Source organism: Panthera uncia (genome assembly GCF_023721935.1).
Source record: "Panthera uncia isolate 11264 chromosome C1 unlocalized genomic scaffold, Puncia_PCG_1.0 HiC_scaffold_3, whole genome shotgun sequence".
Classification (NCBI taxonomy): Eukaryota; Metazoa; Chordata; class Mammalia; order Carnivora; family Felidae; genus Panthera; species Panthera uncia.
In genome coordinates this window covers 86731084-86745583 of record NW_026057584.1, presented here as the reverse complement: position 1 = coordinate 86745583, position 14500 = coordinate 86731084, and the positions used below count along the sequence as shown (strand labels likewise).

The window sequence follows — 14500 nt, the reverse complement described above, 5'->3', positions numbered from 1 at the left end:
TATATATAGTATAAGCATAGTATAAGTATATAAGTATATGCTTATATATATACTTATATATACTTACATATATATGCTTATATATATATAAGTAAAATATATAAGTAGCTGTGTATATTAATAGAGTAATTCCATGTAATGATATAACATCCCAACCTTGCCATTTAACTATTTATAAATAGGTGAGATACTAATACGCTCCCTGTAGGAGTTCCAGTAATTCAATAAGTCCTCTTTGGTTTCTGAGAATCTCTGATAAAGAAAGTACTAATCTATATGTGGTCTGAAATGGATTTGGTCTGGATTGAAATTCTGCAGTGACCCTGGCACCCGGAAATGTAAATTATTTACCTTTTAAGCAATTGAAAGTAATAGTCCAGGCCATGGGGGCCATATCAGGGTACTGAGACCGAGCAGGTCTGATATACTTACCAATGAAATTTTATCAAAATCTTCAGTTTAGAGAAGAAAACTTAGTACTTTCACAGCTAAAGTTATTTTATTATGTGTGGAAAAACCTGGTCAAAATAAAATTTCAGCGTCTGCTAAAATAGGTACACAAATTACACTTTACTCAAATACTCGGGTAGAAAACTTTGGCTCATTCCAGTGAGTGATTGACTCATAAACAATCATTCTCATCATCAACTGATTCCATGTTTCTTTCTTACGATGAATATTTTGTTTTGCTCCTTTTATCAAGCAGAAATGAAATTCATGGCTAATATCATATACTTAGACACATAATTTAAAAAATCAGTATGTTTCACCTATAACAAAGTAATTTATAATAAAACAATACATATTTTAACATTTAAATCTTTAGGTATACTTGTATAGGAGGAGAAGTAATTATGTGCTGATACAGCTACATAAAATTATGATGAATATAATGGCTATAACCGCCAACTAATAAAAGTATTCCTTACAGACTACTCACATAAGTAGCTTTGCCATAACAACCAAAGTTTTGTTTGTTTTTTTTTAATTTTTTTAATGTTTATTTATTTGGGGGGGTGGGGGGAGGGGCAGAGAGACAGGGAGACACAGAATCTGAGTTGTCAGCACAGAGCTCTATGCGGGGCTTGAACTCATGAACCACAAGATCATGACCTGAGCCAAAGTCAGACGCTTAGCCGAGATACCCAGGCGCCCCAGCAAGTTTTTTAAAATGGCAATAAACACTTAAAACAACTTCTGAACAAAACAAGTATCTTCCCTTGACAGCATCATAATTCTATTTCTAAAAAAAAAAATTGTGTATCTCAGAACTGTAAATATATGTGTATATATATATATATATATTACATATACACATATGTTTGTGTTTTAGATCAGAGAATATAAACGCCTTTTTTTCATCCAGTTGAACATCCAGCTCCCTAATAAAGAGGTGTGTACAAACCAGATGAGTTTTCACTGTGAAAGACTAGAACTATAGTTATTGTATGAGCAACTTTTTGGTTGTGTATACAGAACCTCAGTTATCTCTGAGGTAAGTGCTGCAGGTATTGGAGGAGGAAGAGGTATCTCAGGCCTCTGGATATCTTTTAAATTACTAGAGTATTTTTTTTAATTTTTTTTAAGTTTATTTATTTTGAGAGAGAAAGAGACAAACAGTATGAGGGTGGTAGGAGCAGTGAGCGAAGGAGAGAGAGAGAATCCCAAACAGACTCCATGCTGACAGAGCAGAGCCTGACTTGGGGCTCAGTCATGAAACTTGAGATCCTGACCTGAGCCGAAACCAAAGGTCAGATGCTGAACCCACTGAGCCACCCTGGTGCCCCATGTACTAGAGGTTTGTTTTTGTTTTTTTTTTTTCCTTTTCCTTTAGCTGCTCTAAGATCTAAACACAAAGCTTGATTTGATCAGACTGAGTGTTCTAGGTAGGGCTAGAGAAGAGATCATCACCTGGAAGCTGGTCTCTCCAATCTGGACTGTCCCCGCAAGAGGTGGAGAATGCTGTTCTTTAGGCTGAAGCCTCCTGGCTAAAGGGAAGGTCTGGTCAAGGACTCTGGGTACTTCAAGTGTTGTGTCAGGTGCTGCAACTAACCAATCCTTGGAGTTCATGCAAGGTCACTTAGCCTTTAAGCATCTCAGTTTCCTCATCTGAAATGAGGGGGGAGTGGTTAATGATCTTTAATGCCCTTTCTAGTTCCAAAATTATAGACTTTCAGGAATCTGTCAGGAGATTACCCTAGTATTGTCATTTTCAAAGTAGCAGGAATGCCTGAGACCAGCAGGGGCTCCCAGCAGTTAGAAGTAACAGTAAATGAGTAGTCATTTCCTTTTGTTTTTGATGCTAAAATTGCTCAGCCCGGTTGCACTTAGACTGTAAAGGAGTCAGATCAGACCAGACAACCACTCCACATTCCAGACCTAAAAGTAGAATATCCCAAGAGGGGCAGTGGAAAGAAATATGGCTCTCCTATCCTCCCAAACTGGTAATGTTAAAGATCTCTGCATTTGTTCCTATGGCAAGTATCTATGTGTTTTAATAAGGTAGAATTAGTTGAGTGACCCATCCCAGCATTACTCAAACATAAACTAAACAACCAACTAGACAATTTACCAAAACCAAATAAATTACCTGTAGAAGAAAATGATTATGTGCTTCTAAAATAATGTAAAATCACAAAATTATTGACTACTAGATCTTGGTAATCATCATATAGTCAGTTGAATATCAAAAAATGTTTTAACACTACAAATTATTTTTGCTTCTTTTACTTAAAAGTTCTTGCTGGTGAAAGATTGGTTTACTAAAAATGTTATAATTTTAAAATTTATTTTCTTACTTTTATATTATTACTCAAAGGCATGTTAAAATGCTAAACAAAGCTAGTTATGAAAAAGTTTGTACTCTTATACCACCTGGAGCATACATCTGCTAAGGTACTAAATATACTGTTTTAATTGTTGGTGTACTTGTCTGTTTATCCATACGACTGTATAAGCTATTTGGTCAAAGGAGTTGTGTTTTACTATCTCTACATCCTTAGGATCTAGAAAATCTGGCCATATATGTGCTCAATAAGATGCAAGCTAAAAATGAACTGAAGTTCATACACAAAATTACTATAATTCTAATTTAAAACAAATATAATTACTATTTTGGCATATTTGTACATCTCTCTCTTTTTTTTAATGGCCAGACTGGCCCCTAGTCCCCATAAAGAAAACAGGGCCCTATGAGGTCCGATGGTAACCACCATTCAAACTTCCGCGTCAAGGGCACAGTGCAGGCACAGGCTTCCCCAAGATGTTCTGGTGGTTATGGGCAGACTTTATCCAACAAGGGCTTGATGTCTGGGGGAAGACTGCTGGAGCCTTGTGTGCCTGCACCACAAGCCACCCTGGCTCAGATGTCAGGTAGCCTAGGATGGGTCCCCAGTGTCTGGGACTTATGGGGATGGACAGGGCCCCCAGTGAGGACATTTGGGGGACTCACAGCCAGATCTCAAGGAACTGATGAGGAATAAAAGCAGAAAAATATTCCTTTGCCCAGAAGGCTGACCTATTGCCTGCATAGTTCAGGTAAGGATCAAATATGTACTGTTTGCTACATTCTTAAAGGGTCTCATGACTGCATGTAAATTTCACCATCAGTTAATATTGTACTGAATGATAAACACCAGAGAAATCTTACGAAAGTAGTTTTAATAGAAATTCAAAGAAGACATTGTTGATCTAATATTCTCTGCACATTCCCTCTCTTGGGCAATAAGCATATAACCACCAGCTTCATAGAACAAAGGTGCAGCTTTTTCTGCCCATGGGTCCTGCCCCCAGCTACTTAAATTAACTTACTTAACTGTATCATACAATGTCTCAAGAATTCTTTCTGACCATTGGGCTCCACCACCGCGAAACAGAATTCCGGAGCCTTACCATTCTTCTCGGGCTCGGCCGAATAAGGGTCTCTGGAAGAGAAGCACCTGGGAGACCTGACTCTCACAGAGGCTCTGAGTCTCTTCTCGGCGGTCTAACTCAAACAAACTTTCCCCCACAGCATCCTGACTGCAGTACAAAGATCTCCTGACTCCAGGAAGATGTCCTGAAGGGCTGAGGCGCCTCTGTACACAAGGCTCTGAAGTCTGGCAAGCCTGAGGACAGGAGGTACGCAAAGAGGAAAGTTGGCAGGCTTAAGTGCTGTGCAGGGGAAGCCAGGCTCCCTGAGCTTCCCGGACTTGGGAGTGGGTGGGAGTCCAACCCATACTTTTGCCCACAGGCAAATATCGTGAGGAACACATGAAGTTAAAAAGGACCGCTCGCTTCCGAAACAGCCTAATTTATTTGACACCAGATCTCGCGGGATCACGGAGCCAGATCTCACGGGATTACAGAGCCAGATCTCGCGGGCTCTGGGAAGTCGTTCTGGGTCTGAGTAGGGTTAAGTGGAATAGGAGGCAAAGGGCATGATGGTTATCAGGCAGGCCCCTAGTCGAATAAAGAAAATAGGTTCATAGAGGGTCTGAAGTGAACTATTCGCGATATCTCCTTACCGACGGATCCATGCACAGAAAAGCTGCCCCAGGAAGATGGCATGGTAAGGACAGTCAGGCCTCAAGCCAACAGTGGGTATGGGCTTGGATGCTTGTGGGCAGGTGTGCAGGAGTGAACCGCGCAGGCAACAGCTGCTGTGACTCAGTACCAGAGTTTGGGAATTGTGGGATTGGACAGAGCCCCAGTGGGGACTTCTCAGAGATTCTCAGGGATGCCAAGGTCCATCCTGTTCTAGTTGCCAGTTCCCTGAAGCCAGGTCTCAGGAGACATTAGTAGCCTTGCCATCCAGGGTCCAGCAGGAAGTTCCCTGATGACAGACACCTGGGGCACCTTACTCCCACAGGTGCCTTTACTCTCCCCAGGCATAGGGCCGCAAAGGGTCTCACTCAAACCCTCTACATCATAAACCTTTGGCATCATTACTGTAGTTCAGGGAACTCCCAGCTACAGGAAGAGGGGCTGCTGGGCTGGATGTGGCCCATATTCACACAAACCTAGAGGTCCTGGGAACTCGAGAGCAAAAGCCTGGTGAGAAGCAAAGTGCATGTGAGGTAGCCCATCTGTCTCTGGACTGGTCCCAGGGTCTGGACGAGTCACTAGAGAGACCTGTGGGGGAAACAAGAGGCTGCCAGTATTCTTCTATACATCCTTATTTTTATAATTATGTGGTTGCGCTAAACGTAATAGCCTTTAAATTATGTTGTGTGTATCACTCATAAGCTTGATAAAAATGCAGATTTCTGGTTCCCACTAAGACATCTAGACTTACCTAAGATGGGAGATGGCTCATAAAGTTGAATTTTTAATAACAATTTTAGGTTATATGTCTATTAAGCACTCTTTTGAGGAAAAAAAAAAACCACTCTGGACTTTTTAATATGTTGAAGTCACCAGTGGACTCTCATTGCTACTGCAGGGTAGCAGAATATGCCACCTGAATGTGTGCCTCTTTGGCATAAGAATTATGTTTGAATAACAAAGATGATTCTGTTTCTGAGTCTGCACTATGACTGTTATGGCATTTGATAGTAATTTCAGAAATAGAGATCTTCAAAACATTAGTTCCTGAGCATGTGTATTTTATGACAATTTGTGATAAATATGTTTGGGTCTCAGGCTTAAATGCCACGCTCCACCCAAAAAGGCTATTGGCAGCATTATCAGAAACATATTTCTTATTTTTCCTTACAATTTATTATCTTACAAGTTATCTGTAAATATGAGTCATGATGTGGGAAACAAATATGATTATTCTTGGTAATACATAAAGCCTTCTTAATAGAAGTAATGCACTTAGTACTGCACTTTCTTTTGTATTGTCTTCCTGTTTATGTGTTTGCATTTAGTTAGATAGCTTTTGGGTTACTATAAACAGATATCTCACTGATAATGACAATGGCAGCCTTGAAATTCTGGCACATTTCCAGTAATTCATCTTAAAGAAGTATTTTATTTCTCTTTTTGCTGAATATTTTCATAATATACTGTTACATCTATTAAGTCTATAAGTCTCGGAACTTCCTTATTTTTTTATTGTTTCAGCTAGAGAAAAAGTACTTTGATATTTGGAAAAAGTTCCACAGGTACATTGCTGAATCATGGCAAGTATTACTGTTTACCCAAGAAATGCAAATTACACTAACCATACAGTCTGGTTCTCATTTTTGATATTTTATAAATAGCTGACTTCCTTTTCACTTACTAATGAATGGTACCCTCAAGGGTCCCAAAACAGTTAACATGTTTAAAAAGATGTTAGTATAGAACTCAGAAAATAATGAGCAAATGGTTGAGAGTTACATTTGTTAGAATTGGAGAAAGTGTATGACAATATAGTGGTTTAACAACAACAACAACAACAACAACAACAACAACAAAATTCCCCCTAGCAGAACCATTCTTCCAGAAACACCTTTGGAGAAAATAATACACAGATGGTCCCTGACTTACAATGGTTTGACTTACAATTTTTCTACTTTATGATGATGCAAAAGTGACATGCATTCAGTAGAAACCATATTTCAAATTTTGAATTTTGATCTTTTCTTGGTTATCAGTATGTTACAGTACTCTCTGGTGATGCTGGGCAGAGAACATGAGCCACAGCTCTCTGCAAGCCATGCAGTCATAAGGGTAAACAATTGATACAGTTACAACCAACCAGTCTGTACCCCTACAGCTATTCTCTTTCACTTTTAGTACAGTAGTCAATAAATCACATGCAATATTCCAATATTTTACTATAAAATAGGCTTTGTGTTCAATGATTTTGTCCAACTATAGGCTAATGTAAGTGTTCTGAACACATCTAAGGTGGGCTATGTTAGGTATATTACATGTATTTTCCAGTTACAGTATTTTCAACTTATGTTAGGCTTATCAACTCATAATTCAAGGAGGATCTGTATAAGATTGAAAGAGACTTATAGTAATGGTAAGTATATTCTAAAAACTGAAATAATACCAAATCTCTTACTTTATATTTTAATTAAAATTTCATTTTAGGGGTGCCTGGGTGGCTCAGTTGTTTAAACATCCGGCTTTGGCTCAGGTTATGATCTCATGGTTCATGAGTTCAAGCCCCACGTGAGGCTCTTCACTGACAGCATGGAGCCTACTTTGTATCTCTGTCTCCCTTTCTCTGTCCCTCCCCCAACTCACGCTCACTCTCTGTCGCAAAAATAAATAAACATAAAAAGAAAAGACTTTACATTTGTTTTTTTCACTTTAATTTAGAATCCCTTTTAGGTCAGGTCTTATTTAATGGTTACTAAAATATAAGTTCAGAAAATGTTAGTACTGTTAGGTATTTCAACAAGGGTTGCCATTAATAATTTATGAGAGTAATTTTTCCTTCCATGAAAGATTACTGCAAAAAAAAAATACATCTCAGAGAAATTAAGATAAATAGTTTTTAAATTATTTTTTTCTTGCATTCTAATATTTGACTCTAAAGCTGTCTTAACATTTCACTAGTAATTTTCTCCTAAAATAGAAGCATCAAGAAACTAAGATCTGATTCAAGGAATAAGACAGTTAATCAAAACCAAAAAGAACAAGGTTGTTGTACTGACAGACTACAAAAAAACTTAAAATCCAATGTGTCCCAGTATAAACCACTATCTCATTTCATTTTTATATTGTTGGGCACACACAATGGAGAGTAAATCAGTTGCGTATCATCTATGTAGTTCAATTTAAAAAGTTCTAGAAAAAATGTGAATTACCCCTTGCTCTATCAATGTAATAAAACTTGTTTTGGATTATGTTGGTTTATAGCTTGCTGTTCCATATTTCATGTTTCATATTGTTTCATAACTATTTCATAAGCTAATTTGATTAAATTATGACTACATTTCATATATTTTGGGAAAATAATTTGCAGTATCATTAGACTTTTTCTTCCTCCTGTCTTCGAAATGTGTTGAGGTACCACTGAGATATTATAATTTTTTTTAATAGTTATTTTTGAAAGAGAATGAGAGAGAGAAAGAGAGCACACAAGTGAGGCAGGGAGGGGCAGAGAGAGATCGAGACACAGAATCCGAACAGGCTCCAGGCTCTGAGCTGTCAGCACAGAGCCCGACATGGAGCTTGAACTCACACACTGTGAGATCATGACCTGAGCTGAAGGCAAATGCTTAACTGACTCAGCCACCCAGGCGCCCCACCATTGAGCTATTATTATTTGCTAGACTGGCATGAACACTTTTATATGAAATTTACTCTGTTCACACAGTATTATGGAAGGATTATCATTGGATTTAATCACTGAATAATTGTAGGGACTCGTTCAATGTGATGGACAGTTCTGTAGGGATTGACTCTGTATATTAGGATTGTTTTTTGGTCTTGCTCCATTTTGTGATTTGTGGGCACAGAAACATGTACAAATTGAAGGTAAAGACCAGTGGAGTATTTTAATGAGTGTCTGGACTGAGTATAATAAAGTTAAGACACAGGCATTTGAATTAGGGCATTGTTAATTTACAGGATGTACTGGTATGTAACTTTGTTTTATTTAAAGACAATCTTAGGACACTATAGATGATATACAGTTGTCAATAATAGTTTATTCCTCCAATTCCTGATACCTTCTATTCTCTTTTCCTTGTTATTATTAGCAGCACATATGATCATTTAACACACTATTTTAATATTAATTTTCCCATTCATTTGGTTGACTTGTTGATTTTGACTATTGGTTGGTTGTTTTCTAGTTGATTACATCTAGAACATAAGCTCTACGGGGGTCAGGAATTTTGTTTGTTTTGCTGATTGTTGTATTTCTAGCACCTAATAAAGAGATTGCCTCATAGAATTTGTCAAGTATTTGTACTTGTCAAGTTAGTATTCCTAGTATAAATAAATATAATCTGGGAAAGCACATATTTGAAATCTGTTTTAGAAATTAAGACTTAGAAGGGTGTCTGGGTGAGTCAGTTGATTGAGCCTCTGACTTTGGCTCAGGTCATGATCTCGTGGTTCATGAGTTCAAGACACATATCGGGCTCACTGCTGTCAGTGCAGAGCCTGCTTCAGATCTTCTGTCCCCCTCTCTCTCTGCCCCTCCCCACTCATGCTGTATCAAAAATAAATAAAACATTTAAAAAAAAGAAATAAAGGCTTATATTTACTATAGATTTATGAAACTTCCAATATGGAGATTGGCAAACTTCTTTTGTAAAGGATAATAAATATTTTAGATTTTTAAAGATATACAGTCTCAAAAAAAATAGTCTGTCACAACCGATTCAACTGTGTGGTTATAGAGCAACAGCAGCTATGAATGATAGATACATAAATCCCTATGCCTGTGTTCTAGTAAAACTTTATTTGTAAAAAGAAGCAGCAGACCCTATTTGGCCTACAGCTTATCGTTTGTTGGCCCTGCAGTAACCACTCAGCAAGCCAGTCAACATTTTTTTTCCTTTTAGACCCCAAGAGGAGAAATGTGTATAATATCAAAGACTTCTTCGAATGGTCCTAAGCACAGTCTTGAAGTTTTTGACTTCTTTCTAGTGATATGGAAGCCACATTTTAATATGCATAGGAAGAAAAAGCAATCAGACAAAATCAAGCTATTGCTATAGCATACTATGTGACAAAATTTTCCCTAAACAAAGTTCAAAGTCACTCAAAGAATGCAGTTATTTATAAACAACTTACTAAAAATGACAGTGGAAATTGCTTTTATTTCTTGAGTATGGCAGAACAGAAGATTGCATATGATAAGCATTGCAGAGAAGAATCATATTTATGCTATTTTTGAAATTTAGGACAAGCAAAATAAAGATGTCAGCATGGCTCTTTTAAAAATATTTTAGATTTTTTTTGTGAGATTGTATTATATGTTCCCTCCAAAATAACCCCACCCAAAACCCAAGAAAAAACAAAGCAAAACCTTGGCTAACCATGCCTTAAACTTTCACATTGAAAGTCCTTTTTACCCCCAAGTTTTTATTTAAATTCCAATTAGTTAACATACAGTGTCATATTAGATTAGTTTCAGGTGTAGAGTTTAGTGATTCAACATTCCCATACACCTAGTGCTCATCACAAGTGCTCTCCTTAATCCCCATCCCTATTAAACACATCATCCTGCCCACCTCCCCTCTGGTAACGATCAGTTTGTTCTCTATAGTTCAGAGTCTGTTTCTTGGTTTTCCTCTCTCTTTTCCCTCCCACATTTATTTTGTTGTTGTTTCTTAAATCCCACGTATGAGTGAAATCATATGGTTTTTGTCTTTCTCTGACTTATTTTGCTTAGCAAAATACTCTGTAGCTCCAACTATGTCATTGCAAATGGTAAGATTTCATTCTTTTTTATGGCTGAGTAATATTCCAACACACACACACACACACACACACACACACACACACACATCTTTATCCATTCATCAGTCATTGGACATTTGGGCTCTTTCCATAATTTGACTATTGTTGATAATGCTGCTATAAACATTAGGGTGCATGTATCCCTTCGAATCAGTATTTTTGCATCCTTTGGGTAAATACCTAGTAGTGCAATTGTTGGATCATAGGGTATTTATTTTTATCTTTTGAGGAATCTCCATACTGTTCTCCATAGTGGCTGTACCAGTTTGCATTTCTACCAGCAGTGCAAGAGGGTTCCCCTGTTTCCACATTCTCACCAACATCTGTTGCTTCCTGTGTTATTTATTTTAGCTTTTCTGACAGATGTGAGGTGGTATCTCATTGTGGTTTTGATTTGTATTTTCATGGAGATGAGTGATGTTGAGCATCTTTTCATGTGTCTATTGGCCATCTGGATGTCTTCTTTGGGAAAATGTCTATTCATGTCTTCTGCCCATTTTTTAATTGGATTATTTGTTTTTGGGGTACGTTGTATAAGTTCCTTATATATTTTGGATACTAATCCTTTATCAGATATGTCATTTGCAAATACCTTCTCCCATTCCATAGATTGCTTTTTAGTTTTCTTGATTATTTCCTTTACTGTGCAGAAGGTTTTAATTTTTTATGAAATCCCAGTAGTTTTTGTTTTTGTTTCCCTTGCCTCAATACACGTATCTTATAAGAAGTTGCTACGACTGATGTGAAAGAGGTTAGTGCCTGTGTTCTCTTCTAGGATTTTAATGGTTCTCTGTCTCACATTTAGGACTTCAATCCATTTTGAATTTATTTTTGTGTATGGTATAAGAAAGTGGTCCAGTTTCATTCTTTTGCCTGTAGCTGCCCATTTTCCCGGCACCATTTGTTGAAGAGACTGTCTTATTTCCATTGGATATTCTTTCCTGCTTTGTTAAAGATCAACCTTCACATTAAAACTCTTAGTCTTTTTCTGTGTTCATTGATGCAACTTTCTTGAAAGTATAAACTACATTCAGGGTCTCTATTTCTTTAACTTTCAATCACTTTTCAACATATTATATAATCTGATCCATGGAAATCACTCATTCTAGTTACAACATCCTTCTCAAAGCTAAATCCAACAATTTTCACCTTTCTTTGCCTTGCTGACCACCTTGAAACCTCTTCACACAACTCATCAAAAGCATTCTTTTGATGCCATTCCCTTTGTTTTGCAGTAATATGAAACATTGTGCCTTGTCATTGTTCATTCAGCAATGAGCAGTATATTAAAATTACTTATCTATTAGGTCAAATCATTTGATAGTAAATTAAACTCCATCATTTCCCTCAGATTGCTCTTCATGATCAGTTCTTGTCATTGTGCTTTCAGATATGGTTTGCTCAGGATTATAGTTTCTCAGTGATAGATCTGAGGTTCACATTGAAAAGTTCAGATTCTGATTCCAGTCTCCCACAATGCCAAGTTTCCTCTACACGGAAACAATAGTTATCCCTCCATTCAACTGTTTTCTGATCCAACAAACGTTTTGAATGCTTCTTACATATTAAATGCTAATGAATACTGAACCCCATACATTGTCCTTTTTGTGGCACTTTCTTGTAGTATAAAGCCATCTGAAACCAATGACAGTGATGTAATATGAGATTTATACCTAAATATTGAGGAAATGTTGATGGTGGAAGAATACCTGTGGTACATATAATTAGGGAAATTGGAGAAGATAACTTTAGAGCTAAATCTTCAAGGAATTAATGAACAGAGAAGAAGAACAAATGCTTTTCAAGGAACAGAACATTCTGGGTAAAGCTGGAGTACACAGGACACTCAAAGAGAGGATGAGTCTTGTTGGATAGTAATGACAAATATATTGACAGGATTTTGATATTAGGGATGGTGGAGGGAATGGTACTGATGCTTACAATAAAATTCATGAAATTTCTAAAATCAGGCTATTTCTGTGCTACCAGGACATTCTTTGCTATTTCAGTCTTCTACTTTTAAGTTTTTGATACACAGTGATTTTAACATCTGTCCTTTTGTGTATGGTAAAACTTCTTGGTTCATGGTTATTTGTCCTCCCTGCTCTGCTCTGCTGAGTAATTATCGAGCAAGGAATTCTCATATTCTTTATTTCCTTTAGAGAATATGTATAGCACAGTCCTTCATAGGAGTTGTACAAATGTTTCCCGAATGAAGTAATCTCCCATTCAAATCCACCAGTACAAACAGTACAGACATCTTAAACATCTTAACCTTTGGTCACTATTTATGTATAATTCACTAATACCCAACCAAATTCATTTTACTTCTCTTTCTTTGAACTTCCCTAATCTAGAAGTAGATACCATGGAAAATTTGCCATTTACCATTAAGAATATCAGGAGCTGCATCCTTATGTACAGAGCACCATGGATGGGCATACTCTAGATGGATATAATACTCTATCACACAGTACACACAAAGACTTGGTTTTCTGGTTTATAAAAGTCTGGAAAATATGACAAGCTACACTAGAATGATGTGAATGGCATTGCTATTTTGCACCACTGATTGAAAGCCATTATTCATCGATTTTGTTCAATCTGCAAAACTTCTGTGAAGTTCTTTAACAGAAGCATCACTGTTATGTGAGAAGAAGAGTAAGGCTATTATCTTAACAAAGCTTTTGTAGTTGCCATCAATGTACAAACCTTGAATTTTTATCTTCATTAACTTAGGGGCATGAAATGTAGGCTTTCTTTGCCTTCAAAGAGTCTTCTTTTTTTCTGATATTTAGTACACACTCCATAATAATTAGAACATGATCATGACTCTTGAGTAATGCTTTTGAAGGGTTGCCATTAAATGAACTTTTTATTTCTGGTCCACACAGCACAGCACAAAATGAGCTTGATGCTGATGGTAATTATCTAGTGAACTTAGTCATTGTAGAAAGTCAGGCTTGGAAATTTATATTGAAATAACCCTGGTTATCTTTGTGACTGGTTATCTAAGAATATAAGTACTTGTTTTCACCAAATTAATTATAAACAAAATACTTTTTATCGAAGTAAACTTTTAAAGGCATTATGATAGAAATCAAAATAATGCTTACTTCTGGGAGAGACATTGACAAAGGGCATGAGAGAACCTTCTGCAGTGGTAGTATTATATAATCAAATGTAACTTGTGGTTATACAACTGGGTAACTTGTTGGGTTGAGCACTTAAAATTAGAGCTCTTTATACACGTCATTCTATATATTTTCTATAAGTAAAAAAACTGAAAATTAGAACTAAAAGCATCATGAATCAAGCATTATTTTTAAACTCTACTACCTAAGGTAATATTTGGCATTGTAAAGATGTAAAAGAGTCACTGATACTTAAGAGCTCATCATATAGAATATAAATATTAAAAGACTTGGATGCCCACTAAGATTTTAAGTGTATCAGAAATATATTATGGCATGCATTTGTAATATTTGAAAGGTTAAAGTTTTATGTAAAAGGGTCATATTACTAAATGTGGATTTTAAGTTTGTCATTACATTCTTTTTTTTTTTTTTTTTAATGTTTATTTTTTTTTGAGAGAGACAGAGCATGAGCAGGGAAGGGGCAGAGAGAGAGGGAGACACAGAATCTGAAGCAGGCTCCAGGATCTGAGCTGTCAGCACAGAGCCTGATGCGGGGCTCGAACTCACCCACCATGAACTCATGACCTGAGCTGAAGTCTGGTGTTTAACTGACTGAGCCACCCAGGAGCCCCTACATTCTTGAATAGATTCATATATGTGAGTTGATAATTTCTACTTGCATGTACAAAAGTTGAGGTCATCTGTGGGGCATAGGTGAATGCTTTAGCCATGCACTGTTTATGCTTTTAACCATATCTTTGTTAGAATCATTAACAGCAGACTTTAGTCCTTATAAAAGAGATGATAATTTGGCATGGGTTCTATTTTCCTTTCTTTAACTTTTTAAAAAAATATTTTAATGTTTATTTTTGAGAGAGAGAGAGACAGGGAGAGGGAGAGGGAGAGGGAGAGCATAAGTTGGAGAAGGGCATATAGAGGGAAGGAAACAGAATCTGAAGCAGGCTCCAGGCTCTGAGCTTTTATCACAGAGCCCAATGCAGGGTTCAAACTCCCCAGTA

General features: G+C 36.9%; 1 long non-coding RNA gene across 1 annotated transcript in view; it reads right to left on the bottom strand.

The window, feature by feature from the left end:
* Positions 1 to 4861, bottom strand: part of LOC125910939 (uncharacterized) — a 15553-nt gene extending 10692 nt beyond the window's left edge. Inside the window, exons 1-2 of the long non-coding RNA XR_007454215.1 lie at positions 4506 to 4861; positions 1912 to 2109 (exon numbers count right to left, since the gene is read on the bottom strand). This is a non-coding gene — a long non-coding RNA (uncharacterized LOC125910939). The remainder of the gene's footprint in view (positions 1 to 1911; positions 2110 to 4505) is intronic.
* Between the last annotated feature and the right edge of the window lie 9639 nt (positions 4862 to 14500).